At 36.5% G+C, this 13,642-nt stretch overlaps 1 pseudogene; it reads left to right on the top strand.

The window, feature by feature from the left end:
• The first annotated feature begins 1,457 nt into the window (after positions 1–1,457).
• LOC138894258 (uncharacterized) lies at positions 1,458–11,765 on the top strand (annotated as a pseudogene).
• Positions 11,766–13,642: the final 1,877 nt, after the last annotated feature.

Here is a 13,642-nt window from a genome sequence, read left to right on the forward strand (position 1 = left end):
GACTTGGGAGAAAAGTTATCTGGTAGAGTTATAGTAGGATTCTACTTGCATAAGCAGAATCCTACATGTTTTTGGAGCCCTAATTTTGGCTGAAAAATGTGTCTACTAAAGGAAGATAGTTTTCACCCAATAACTCACTTTTTAGAGTTGTATTGTTCTTGCCCACTCGAAGCAATTTCGTTCAAGGTCTTACTAGGACCATAGCAGAAGACTGCAGCCCTGGATTCTTGCTTTGTGGAGGACCTGTGCAACGATTTCAAGAGGTTAGTGGTTTCTAATCTCGTAATTGTATCATTGTCTAGTTTACATGTATTTGATGCCTGGATTGTATGCTTGCTTCCGCTGCGCATGTTCTAACAATTTGTATCAGATGACGTCTTACATCTAACTAGATAATGTAATACAGCATGAATAAAGTAATATTAAACGTGTTGTTTAATGATACATATTTGGTATGATTATTCTATGTCAAAAACGTGACTGGTTTTATTAGTATTTTAATTCTGAAATTATGAATTAATATACATATGCATAAACAAAGGTGTTATATTTAATGACAATCTCTTTTATTACGTTTTTGTTAATTAAGAGTGTTGTTTTAATAAAAACGTAACTGTTTTTAGAGTACTATTAATTCTGTTATTATAGATTAATATATACATAAACAGTGGTGCTATATTGACAATCTGTTTTAGTTACGTTTTTGTCCATAATCACAGTGTTATTTTAACAAATACGTGACTGTTTTGAATGCTATTAGTTCTGAAATTATGGATTAACATACGGAATTTTGAAGAGTGACGTTTTGAACGGGTGAAAAATATTCTGTTTTTTACAATTTTATTCGAAAGTAGTTTTTTTTATATAACACTGTAATAATATTATTGTTTTGAGTTCTGAAATTATGAATTAACATAAATAGGTATATTATGTGATTTAACGAGTCAAAATAATCAAAATCCTAAAAAATGCCAAAAACAGAATTCTACGAATAGGTCATGAATTTGGAATTCTAAAATTCTGTCAAACTTCGATTGACCTCAAATTTGGTAGGTTCATCGAAAACGACCCAGCGAGATGGGTTTCGATGGGTCCGGGGTCGTTTAAATGGGGTTTTGTCCATTTTTCTATTTTTCTGAAAAGAAAAAAAAATTAATAAATGTTTTTTAAGAAAAAAATGATGGTAGGGTTCAATTCCCATGGTTTTCAATCATGTTTTACAGTAATATAATAAATTTATATGTTGACATAGGTCTTTTTCCACATCGGATAAGTTCATTATAGATGATTACTGTAGTTTTGCCTCTAGTTATTTGATTACTTGTATTAACTCTCCAACTGAGTTACATGTTGATTCAATGAAAACTGGAGTTTATAAAAGTGATATTTACCTATCTTAAATTAACAGTTTACTCTCCATCTGGGTTAGTCCTGTTTTAATTTATGGGGTAAATATCTTACATAACTCATATATTTTGCATGAATAGTTAAGTTTTCCTAACGAATCTAACTGTTCAATGAGCATGGTTATATGTGTAATGTGTTGTTTTGTATTTAATTATTCTAAATACATAACTAATGATCAATTTAATGTGAATATCTCTCAGATTAACCATGTCTTCATTCAACCCACTTACCTCAATTTTGAACCAAAACAAGTTAGAAGAACCGAATTATGTTGACTGAAAAAGGAACCTTGATATTGTCCTAACTGCTGAAGGTTACAAATTTGTAATCACTGAGGAGTGCCCAAAAAAACCTGATGAAGATGCTACTGATGATCAGGTTAAAGCCTATGACAAATGGGTCAAGGATGATGAGATAGCGCGATGTTACATTCTTGCCTTTATGGCAAATGTTTTGCAACATCAGCATCAGTCTATGAGGTCTTCTTATGACATGCTCGAAAGTATCAAAGAAATGTTCGGTGAGCAAAATAGTGCGGCTAAGCAAACAGCCATGAAAGCCCTTTTGAACACCAAGATAGCTGAAGGATCATCGGTCAGGGACCATATTCTGACGATGATGGGTCTTCTGAATGAACTGGAGGTCCTTGGAGCAGTGATTGATAAGGAATCTCAAGTTGAGATGGTCCTGCAGAATCTGCCTGACAGTTTTTAACAATTTCGCTTGAACTATAATATGAACAAAATGGATTTGTCACAAGCAAAATTGTTGAATGAGCTGCAAGCGGCAGAATCTATCATCAAACAGCAAGCTCCAGTTGTGGCACTGAATGTTGAGAAAGCTTCGGTTTCGAAGTCGAAAGGCGGTAAGAAAAAGAAGAAGACTCAAAAGATTTTGGCACCTGGAGGTGCGGCTGGTGTGAAAAAACCTAAAGGAAAGTGCTATCATTGCAAGAAATCTGGGCATCACAAAAAGCAATGCCCTGCCTATCTGAAAAAGTTGAATAAGCAAGGTAATTCAAATTTAAATATCGTTGAAACTTGTTTAACGGCTGTCTCTATCATGTTTTGGTGTGTAGATTCAGGAGCCACTAATCATATCTGCACTACTTTGCAGGGGTTTTAGGAAATGCGACGGTTAAGTGAGAATGAAATTTGCATTTTCCAAGCCAATGGTGAGCCAGCACCAGCTTTAGCATTAGGCAACATTAGAGTTTCATTTAGTAGTGATAGAGTTTTAGTTTTGAAAGATGTTCTCTATGTACCTTCTATTAGAAGGAATTTGATTTCGGTTTTCGAAAATAATGGATGCTGGTTATAATGTTTATTTTGCTAATAACTTTGTTGTTATTAAGTTTAATAAACGTTTTATCTACACTGCTGCTAGAGTACATGACCTTTTTATTCTTGATATATCTCCTCATGTACTACAATAACCAAAAGAATTAAATAACATTAATCTTCCACATAAAGAAAAACGTATTTTTGAATTGAGCCAAACTTATTTATGGCACTTATGTCTAGGTCATATAAATCTAAATAGGATTTCGAGATTGGTCTCTGATGGACCTTTGAGTTCATTGAAAGTGGAGGCACTGCCAACATGTGAATCTTGTTTAGAAGGTAAAATGATCAAGAGACATTTTCCCTCAAAAGGAAATAGAGCCAGCGATAAGTTAGAATTAATTCGCTCTGATTTGTGTGGCCCTATGAATATACAAGTAAGAGGTGGTTTTGACTATTTTGTGACTTTCACAGATGATTAATCAAAATATGAATATATTTATTTGTTGTGCCGTAAGTCTGAATGCTTTGACAAATTCAAAGAATTTAAGACGGAAACGGAGAAACAACATGATAAATATATCAAAACATTGCGATCTGATCGTGGTGGTGAATACCTTTCTGCGAAATTCATTAAATACTTATCAGATTGTGGAATTATATCTCAATTATCTGCTCCAGGAATACCACAACAAAATGGTGTGGCAAAAAGAAGAAATATATACCTTATGGAAATGGTTAGATCAATGTTAAGTTATTCCGATTTGCCTTCTTTCTTTTGGGGATATGCTTTAGAAACAGCAAATTACATTCTAAATTTGGTTCCTTCAAAGTCAGTACCTTCAACTCCAGCATAATTGTGGACTGGGCGCAAGCCAAGTTTACGACACATTCGGGTTTGGGGTTGTCCAGCACATATGCTGAAAGGAAAAGCGGATAAATTGGAATCAAGGACAGAAGTATGCATTTTTATTGGATATCCAAAAGGAACTAAAGGCAGTTTATTCTATTTTCGCAAATAAAAGAAGGTAATTGTTACGACAAATACCAGATTTTTAGAAGAGGACTATTTAATGAACCATATTTCTAGAAGTAAACTATTTTTACAGGAATTAAGTAATGGAGTAACTAATGACTCATCTCTGGAACGTATCCCGGAAGCCAGTGTTGACATACCACTGCATTATTATAGTGGGAGAAATGTCAATAGGCAGTAGAATGTACAAGAGCAATTGTCTGACATCTCACTACCCCAAAGTAGTGGGAGTAATGTTGAGCAACCTCAGATTGTTGAGCAACTGAAATTGTTCTGCAGCCTGCACTCCAGGAAGAAGTTAATGATATCCTAGCACCGCAAAGTGTGGAGGATAACATTGAGGCTTCAGTTCTAGAAAATGATGTTGTGATTCAACAACAAAATCAGACTGCACCTGTAGTGACTAGTCGTAGTCAAAGAATTATTAAAAACCTCTCTGGTCTGCTTTCTTGGGAGAATCTTATGATAGCATCTCTGAAGAGCCTAATACAGAACCTTTTAATTACGACGAAGCACTACAGGATACAGATGCTGATAAATGGGTTGCTGCTATGAAATTTGAAATGGAGTCCATGCACTCCAATCTAGTCTTGGATCTTGTAGAACCACCTACTAGAGTCAAATCCATTGGTTGTAGATGGATCTATAAGAAAAAGAGAGGAGTGGATGGAAAAGTGTAAACTTTTAAAGTTAGGCTTGTTGCAAAAGGGTTTACTCAAAAAGAAGGGATCGATTATGAGAAAACTTTTTCGCAAGTAGCCATGATTAAATCCATTAGGATTCTCTTATCCATTGCTGCTCATTACAATTATGAGATATGGAAGTCTTGATGAGTGAATCTATATGGCACAACCATTTGGTTTCATAAAATGTGGCAATGAGTACATGTTGTGTAAATTAAAGAAATTCATTTATGGATAGAAACAAGCTTCTAGAGCATGGAATACTTGTTTTGACACATCGATTAAAACCTCCGGTTTTGATCAATGTAAAAATGAGTCTTGTGTCTATAAGAAGTGGGATGGAGATAAAGTTATATTTTTGGTTTTGTACATGGATGATATTTTGCTCATAGGAAATAATGTGAGCATGTTGAATTCAGTAAAGGAATGGTTATCCTCGCGTTTTGATATGAAAGACTTGGATTTAAACCTTTGATGAACGCTTCAGCTGCCCATTCATCTGGGACTGCCGGTAGTAACATCCTTTCCTTCTAGAACCAGGTAACGAACTCTCGTAATAATTTGGATTCTCCCTGCGCGATCCTGAATATGTCGGCATTTCGGGTTTGTACCTTTCTGGCACCAGCATGAGCTTTGATGAACGAATCCGCGAGCATCTCAAAGGAATCTATGGAATGCTCGGGAAATAATGAATACCACGTTAAAGCTCCCCTCGTGAGAGTCTCACCAAATTTTTTCAGCAACACGGACTCAATTTCTTGAGGAGACAAATCATTTCCTTTCACTACTGTTTTGTAGGTGGTAATGTGCTCCTGTGGATCTCAAGATCCATCATACTTTGGCACTTCAAGCATTTTGAACCGCTTCGGGATTAATCATGGGGCTGCGCTCGATTTATAGGGTAATTGAATATACTTTTTCGAGTTTGGGCCTTTTAGTACTGGTGGTGCGCCCAGGATTTGATCCATGCGGGCGTTTACTTCCTTCATGAACCGCAAAAGTTCATCCTTAAACGGATCGTTCTCGTTGTTGAGGTCGGATCTACTCCCCCCGGCCCCGTCAGAGCCAACTTCGCCCCTAGGAGTATCATTATCAACTCTTTGCATCGTCTGGTTTGCGAGATCATGATGAGAAACTGGATCTCGCTTGTTTGCATTATTTGAGGCATCCGATAGTGCCTGCTTTAGTTCTGTCATAACCTGATCCTGTCGCGTGATATAGTCTAGAATGATTGCATGTTGCTTTTGTAGGACCCTTACTGCATTCGCTACATGCTCCTCATCAGCATCGTCAGGAGTTGCCTCTCGAACCTATCGAGGGTACCGTCTGTCATGTACCGGTGTTGCATCGTTCCCCTCATTGCGAGTGTCACTGATTGAATCCTCAAAATGAGGTTGTTCCCCTTGCATTTCAATGCTGCACGTGTCGTTAACATTGTTATCCTCCATTTTTGGTGATTTTTTGCTAGGACAAAGTAATCAATACACGTTAGTAAAAAAGACAAGGATCAATTTAATCGCACGGCTGTCTAGGCCCCATGATGGGCGCCAAACTGTTTACCCATAAAACGGTACAATTGAATTTATTCGTGGTTTCTAGATAAGTGAATTAATTTTATTCAAAAGATAATGAAATAACCGATGAAATATAAAATACTTAGCCTTAGAATGTAGATGGAATGACAGAGCTGATGAGTGTGGGAACAGGATTTCCGGGCATAACAATAATGAGATCAAAAGCGAGAATAAAATTATATTAAAATACTGTATAGAATGTAGTGTAAGTTAGCCAGAAAATTTGTGTCCTTACAATGATACAAAGCTCAGTATTTATAACTATGCCTAGGAAAGGAGGTCCTAGGATCATGCACTTCTTTAATGTCAATTATGAGGGCCGTTGATGAAGATGCAACGTTAGGCATAAATGCCAAATTTTTTATAACGGGCCATCATCCTTAATGCTGCAAAATATTTTGTATTAAACGTTACCGGGCGCAAAGCATTTAATACTCTTTTTATGATCGTTATTCCTTCCGGTGACAAGTGGAATAGCTATGTTCGGCGGCCATGTCCATCTCCATTCCACGTTTTCTACCTTTAAGCGGCCACGAGTCATGTAATATTTTCCCCTATACAGTCTAATTTGGCCTCTTCACTCTTCATCATCAACCAAACGTTGACTATTTCTTCTAACGACAAAATGGAAGTAAAGGAAAGCAAGTAGGAGAAAGATTGGCATGAAGAAAATGAAGGAAAGAAGAAGAGTACGAGGACTTGCTTAGTTGAAGTACCAATTGAAGGTTTCACAGTTTAGTACTGATGACCCCATAGAATTGGGAAGTGGAGCTAGATATCAGACTCCAAATAGATTATGAATAAAAGTGAAACGGACTTTCCTAAAAAGGATCTCAAATTTCTGAATATAAATTAGTGTACTTGTTGTTAGAACATGCGCAGCGGAAGCAAGCATACAATCCTGACATCAAATACATGTAAACTAGACAATGATACAATTACGAGATTAGAAACCACTAACCTCTTGAAATCGTTGCACAGGTCCTCCACAAAGCAAGAATCCAGGGCTGCAGTCTTCTGCTATGATCCTAGTAAGACCTTGAACGAAATTGCTTCGAGTGGGCAAGAACAATACAACTCTAAAAAGTGAGTTATTGAGTGAAAAATATTTTCCTTTAGTAGACACGTTTTTCAGCCAAAATTAGGGCTCCAAAAACGTATAGGATTCTGCTTGTGCAAGTAGAATCCTACTCTAACTCTACCGAATGACTTTTCTCCCAAGTCACTTTTTACCCAAGTCAATCCAGATTTTTACTAGGCATAGCAGGGACCACATAAATAATAAGAGATTACTAATTATAGTATTAATTCAAAAGTTTGCATGAATTAATTCCCACTATAATTAATTACAGTTTATTACACTAAAAACTGCAATTGAACTCCTCAATATGAATTTTGAAAATTCACTAACACTTATTTTAACTCCCATGTTAAGATCCCAAATACCAGTTAATTAAATTAAATTACTGATAATTTAACTTAATCAACTAACTAAATCCTTTATAATTCCGCTTAAACTATTTCATGTGACAGATACAAAATCAACCGGTCGGGTTTTCACATGAAAACTTATAAGCTTACATAAAGGGGTATTATCAAACTCATAACTGAGTTATGGATTCTATCAACTAATTATTATTTCACAAATGCTATTCGTTATTGTCCAATCTATTAGGCATACACTAACTCTGAATAGAGTTGTACCTTTTGATAAATCAAAACAATAAACAAATCACATTGATCATAATAATTATATCAAGATTAGGAGTATAAGCTCATTCAATAAATTAGAGAAAATATTTTATATATATTCAGTACAAAAATATCTTTTCTCTACTTGGTCCGTTCAATATACACCAAGTATACTAGCACAAGAAATCGGAGTAAAACCACTCCCATAATCAAGACAAATTATACTATAATCTTGTGCTACAATTGTCAAGATATTTTGCCCAATAATATCTTCGATTGTGAAGATAGTTTATTAATTATGAGAACTGACAATTTAATCTTCTGTGCATGAGCTAAGACTCCATACACTAAATTGTCTACTACATAACTAAAGGACAAGCGACACATATCCTTGGGATCAAGCTTATGCGAGATCGCAAGCGAAGGATATTAGGCTTATCCCAAGCACTTTATATTGATACTATTCTCACCAGGTTTAGCATGCAAGATTCCAAGAAAGGCTTTCTCCCTTTTAGACATGGAATCTCTCTGTCAAAAGATCAGTCCCCAAAAATGACTGATGAGATAGAAAAAATAAAGGCGGTCCCTTATGCTTCTGCTGTAGGGAGTCTCATGTATGTTATGTTATGTACTAGACCTGATATCTGCTTTGTTGATGGTATGGTTAGTAGATTTCAGTCTAACCCGGACGAGAACACTGGACTGTCGTTAAACATATAATCAAGTACTTGAAAAGGACTAGAGATTATATATTGGTTTATCACTCAGGTGATCTTGTATCAATTGGCTATACTGATTCAGATTTTCAGTCAGATAGAGATTCTAGAAAATCTACCTCAGGATATGTTTTTACCTTAGGAGGTGGAGCCATAAGTTGGAGGAGTATCAAGCAATCATGTGTTGCTGATTCCACCATGGAAGCCGAATATGTGGTTGCATCTAAGGCAGTTAAAGAGGTTGTTTGGCTCGAAAACTTTCTAAAAGAGCTTAATGTAGTTCCTTCGGTTCAAGCACCGATTGTACTTTATTGTGACAATAGTGGTGCAGTTGCAAACTCGAAGGAACCAAGAAGCCATAAAAGGAGTAAGCATATTGAGCATAAATATCACTTAATTCGGGAAATAACTCAGAGAGGTGATGCAAGAGTGTTGAAGATTGCGCCAGAAGACAATTTGGCAGACCCGTTTACAAAGAGCTTGCCACAGAAGATTTTTGACAAGCATGTAGAAGGAATGGGTATTAGAGTTGTGGACGCATGGTTATGTGTCTAAGTGGGAGATTGTTGGGATATACTATTAACCATATAGTTTAGACATAGTATTGTGTTTTATTATTTATGGAATAATTATTTATTTAATTTATTCAATTCAATAAAGTACTATTTTAAATAGATCATTTGTTTCTCATCCTCCATTTGTTCCTCCTCTTAGAAATCCCCTTAGGGTGCCACACCCTCCTCATCATTTAGCAGACTATGTCTGCTCTGCCCCTGCTTCCGTTGATTCTAAAATCTCTATTACTGCCTTGTACCTAAATGAGCCTCAGCACTATCAACATGTTGTTTCTAATCCTGCTTGGTAAGAGGCCATTCTAAAGGAATTCCAAGCACTAGAGGCTAATAACACTTGGGAGATTGTCCCTCTTCCCCCTAACAAGAAGCCCATCCCTTGCAAGTGGGTGTACAAAATTAAACAGAGGTCTGATGGTTCTGTTGAAAGGTACAAGGTAAGGCTGATCATTAGGGGTAACACTCAAAAAGAGGACATTAACTACAATGATATATTCTCCCCAGTTGTCAAGTTTACCACTATCAAATGCTTTCTCTCTCTTGCAGTCAAAAAGTATCTGACAATTTATCAACTTGATGTTAATAATGCCTTCCTTCATGGTGATCTCCATGAGAAAATCTACATGAAAGTTCCACTTGGTCTGTAGGTTTCTCCTGTTATTTCTTCTTGTTCTCCCTTAGTTTGTAAGCTTAAAAGGTTTCTATATGGCCTCTTGCCAAGCAGAAGGGGATGGAAGAATCCCCAAACTAGGTGTATTGGAGAGGTACCTCAAAACATGAAGGGAAGCAAGCATATGTGGGACTTGAGGAGCCTCAATGACTTGGCTCAGAGTCTGGACTGAGAAGGAGATATCAGATCTTGTATGTTGGGGAAAGTTGAGCTTGCCAACAATTCTCCTATATGTGTTGGGATCAGTCAATGGGCACCCATGTCAACAGACAACTTGATAGAAGCATCATTGGATAGGTTGAGGGAGTAGAGGAGGCACAGAAGGAAACAAAATCATTAGAAAATCCTGGATCTTGAGAGGTTTCCCTTTGTCTCTCATCATGTTATAACACGAAATATGCTTTACTAACTGATGGAAGTGGTGAAATCATAAGGATGTTGCTCTTGATGGTGTTGTAGGGCTCATTCATACCAGCCAAAAATCAGAATAGTTTCATTTCATCAAGGAATTTGGGTAGAGTACCACTTGAACATGTAGGACGTACATGTCCTACAAGCAGTCTCAAGCTCATCCCAAAGACTACGGAACTTGGTGAAATAAGAGGCTATGTCTAAGGTACCCTGGGAAATAGTCCAATTTCCCTTTGAATTTGAATGAACTTAGAACCATTGGACTGATCAAACCTCTCATTTATGTCCAATCAAATTTCTTTAGCAGTGTCATAACCTAGAACACTTGTAGCAATGTCATCCAAGCGACCACCATATCATTACACCTTTACCATTATGGATAATAAGGTGAACTATTAGAAGGTTTGGATTGACGACCATTAATTAGTGTCAGTTTATTTTTGGTAGAAAGGGAAGCTAACATGCTTTTACGCCAGGCAACAAATCTAGTACCATCAAAAGAAGGAGATATTAGGCGAGTGTCAGGGTTGTCTGAAGGATGAACATAGAGAGGATGTGAGGGATCTAGAGTGAATATAGTGAAATCTTCAGACTCAGTAGATGAATTCACATGTTCATCACCCATTGTACACCTAAATATTCTCAACCACAGTAAAAATTACCACAAAATCAAAGTACACAATTAAAAATTAGAGAAGAAAGTAACGCCCTTTTTTACTACCCGAAAAAGATAATGCCTTCAAATCAGACCAAAATGTCGGGGAGAAAGTTGACTACCAATTGAAGGCAAATGAACACCACTAGCAGACTGTCACGAAACCACCGAAGATCACAGTTGAGACTACATTTTGCCTCCTGAAGAAAACCCCCAAATTGAAGCTAGGGTTTTTAAGAAAACCCAAAACTGTAAGAGACCAGCTTGACAGGTATAATCGGATGAAGATAAACGACGAGAGGAGTTCGTATCCTGCTCTGGTACCATGTTAATGGTGAAAATTTTTTGTAAAAATTGTTTTCATTGGGTCTTTACACCTTAGGTATGATATTGTCTTACATAATATTCTTCTTGTTCTATCATTTTAGTTCAACTTAATTTTAATCTATCAGCTTCTTTTACAACTTCATTGTATTGTAGTTCTCACTACTTTCCATTGTTTCTTACATGGCCCTTCTCTGAAGAGGCCACTAGGAATTGGTAAGGTTGACAATAGATTGTATTTCCTTCATCTTGATGATAGTCCTCTAGTTTCTTCTCTTCTATTTAATGTTTCATGTAATGTTTCAACTTATGTTCCTACTGTTTGTCCTGCATTTAATTTTGTCAACAATCCCCTTCCCATTAGTCCCCCATGTAATCCATCCGTTGATATTAATAAGACATATTTGTTTTGGCATCAGAGAATTGGTCATATGCCTTTCAATAGAATGAAATCCATTCCATTTATTTCCTCAAAGATTCCCCTTAAATAATATTTTTATGCCCTATTTTCCCTATGGCTAGACAGCAAATGTTGTAATTTTCTGATAGCACTACACATTCCTCTGTCCCTTTTCAGCTGGTCCACATTGATATCTGGGGACCTTACAATACTGTCACCTACAATGGCTTTAGATACTTCCTCACTTTAGTTGATGACTATACTAGGGTCACTTGGACTCACCTCCTTTCTAGCAAGAGTAATGCCTTATCTATCCTTAAGGCCTTCACCTCTATGGTGTAGACTCATTTTCACTCCTCAGTCAAGACTTTCAGATCCTGATAATACATTTGAACTAGGTTCCAGTCTTGAATCCAGATCCTTCTTTACTTCTCAAGGCATCCTACATCAGACAACTATTCCTCATACTCCACAACAAAATGGTGTTGTGAAAAAAATACAGACATCTCTTAGAAACCTTCAGAGCTTTGTTATTCCAATCTAACTTACCTACCTTATTTTGAGGCGATTGTGTTCTTATAGCCACATACCTCATTAATAAGTTTCCTTCTACTGTTCTTAACAACATCTCACCTTATGAGAAATTGCATGGTTATTCCGCTCATTATGATCACCTTAGATCCTTTGGTTGCCTTTGCTTTGCCACCTCTCCTAAGCCTGGTATGGATAAGTTTCAGTCTAGACCAATTTCTTACACTTTTCTTGGCTACCTTGTGGCAAGAAAGGGTATAAATTGCTCAACATGTCCTCTCACACTATCTTATACTCTAGAGATGGTACCTTTCAAATGTCCACATTGAACGGTATTGTGGAGGTCCACCAATCTTTGCTTCTTCAGCTAAATGGATGACTAGATGTTCCATGATATTAAAAAAAGATGGAGGAAATATTCTCTCCAAATGACTAAGAGTTATTATTGCAACTCGATCTTGGAGCTTTTCTAATTAACCTATGTTCATAACTGTTGAACAAATGCCCCTAAAAATATTACTTAATTCGATCATTCGCTTAAGGACATTCATTGGAAGGAGACCTCACAAAGCAATAGGAAGGAGTTGTTGCATTAAAATATGGCAGACACGACTCTCCAATCCATGCACAGTGCGTTGCTTAAGATCAACAAAACATGATATATTTGAAGCATTTCCATCGGGTACTTTCACATCTCTTAAAACTTGTAAGAGCGTGTCTTTTTGTGCATTGCTCATAGTGAAACATGTCAGAGGTAGATAGTATTTTCCATTAGCTCTTTTTTTTAGGGTGCAAAGCCTTTCGAATCCCCATCTCTTGTAAATTCAAACGGGAATTTAGATTGTCTTTTCCTTTTTCGTCAACATTTTTTAATGTCCAGAATATATTGTCAAATACATTCTTTTCAATATGCATTGTATCAAGATTATGACGAATCATATTGTCTTTCCAGTAGTCTAACTCAAAATATTTTTCTTCCATAAATATTGCAACATGGCATCGTGAACATGATCATAATTCATCCATTTTCTTTTCTTGGATTTGGTCGATGGATGTTTTCCGAATTTACTTTTAATACCTTTCAATTGCTTAAGAACTTCAATACTTGATAAATATTTAGGTGCTGCCTCTAACTCCTTAAAACCATCAAGCGAAACTTTATCTTTTCGAAACTTGTGCCCATGGGTTAACCAACGCCTGTGCGACTTGAAGCAATATTTTCGCCCATATTTCAATCTCAGAAATTTGGTCTTAGTCAGATAACATGGACAAGCATATCTAGTTTTCACACCATACCCAGATAAGTTACCTAGCACTGGAAAATCACTGATTGTCCAAAGCAATGAAGCACACATTTGAAACATATGATTCTTTGATGCATCATAAGTGTCAACACCAACACACAATTATTTTAACTTATCAATTAACGGTTGTAGATAGACATCAATACCATTGTCCGGTGCATGAGTTCCATCAATAATCATTGATAATATCATGTATGATTGCGTCATGCATGGTGGAAAGTTATATGGAACCAAGATAACTGGCTATGTGCTATGTGAGATAGACATAGACTTGAATAGATTGAATCCATCTGCAGCCTATCCGAGTCTAACATTTCGAGGATCTTGAGAAAAATCTTGATGAGATTCATCAAATTTTCTCCGAGCAATACTATCAACAGGATG

Source organism: Nicotiana tomentosiformis, chromosome 6, assembly GCF_000390325.3.
Source record: "Nicotiana tomentosiformis chromosome 6, ASM39032v3, whole genome shotgun sequence".
Classification (NCBI taxonomy): domain Eukaryota; kingdom Viridiplantae; phylum Streptophyta; class Magnoliopsida; order Solanales; family Solanaceae; genus Nicotiana; species Nicotiana tomentosiformis.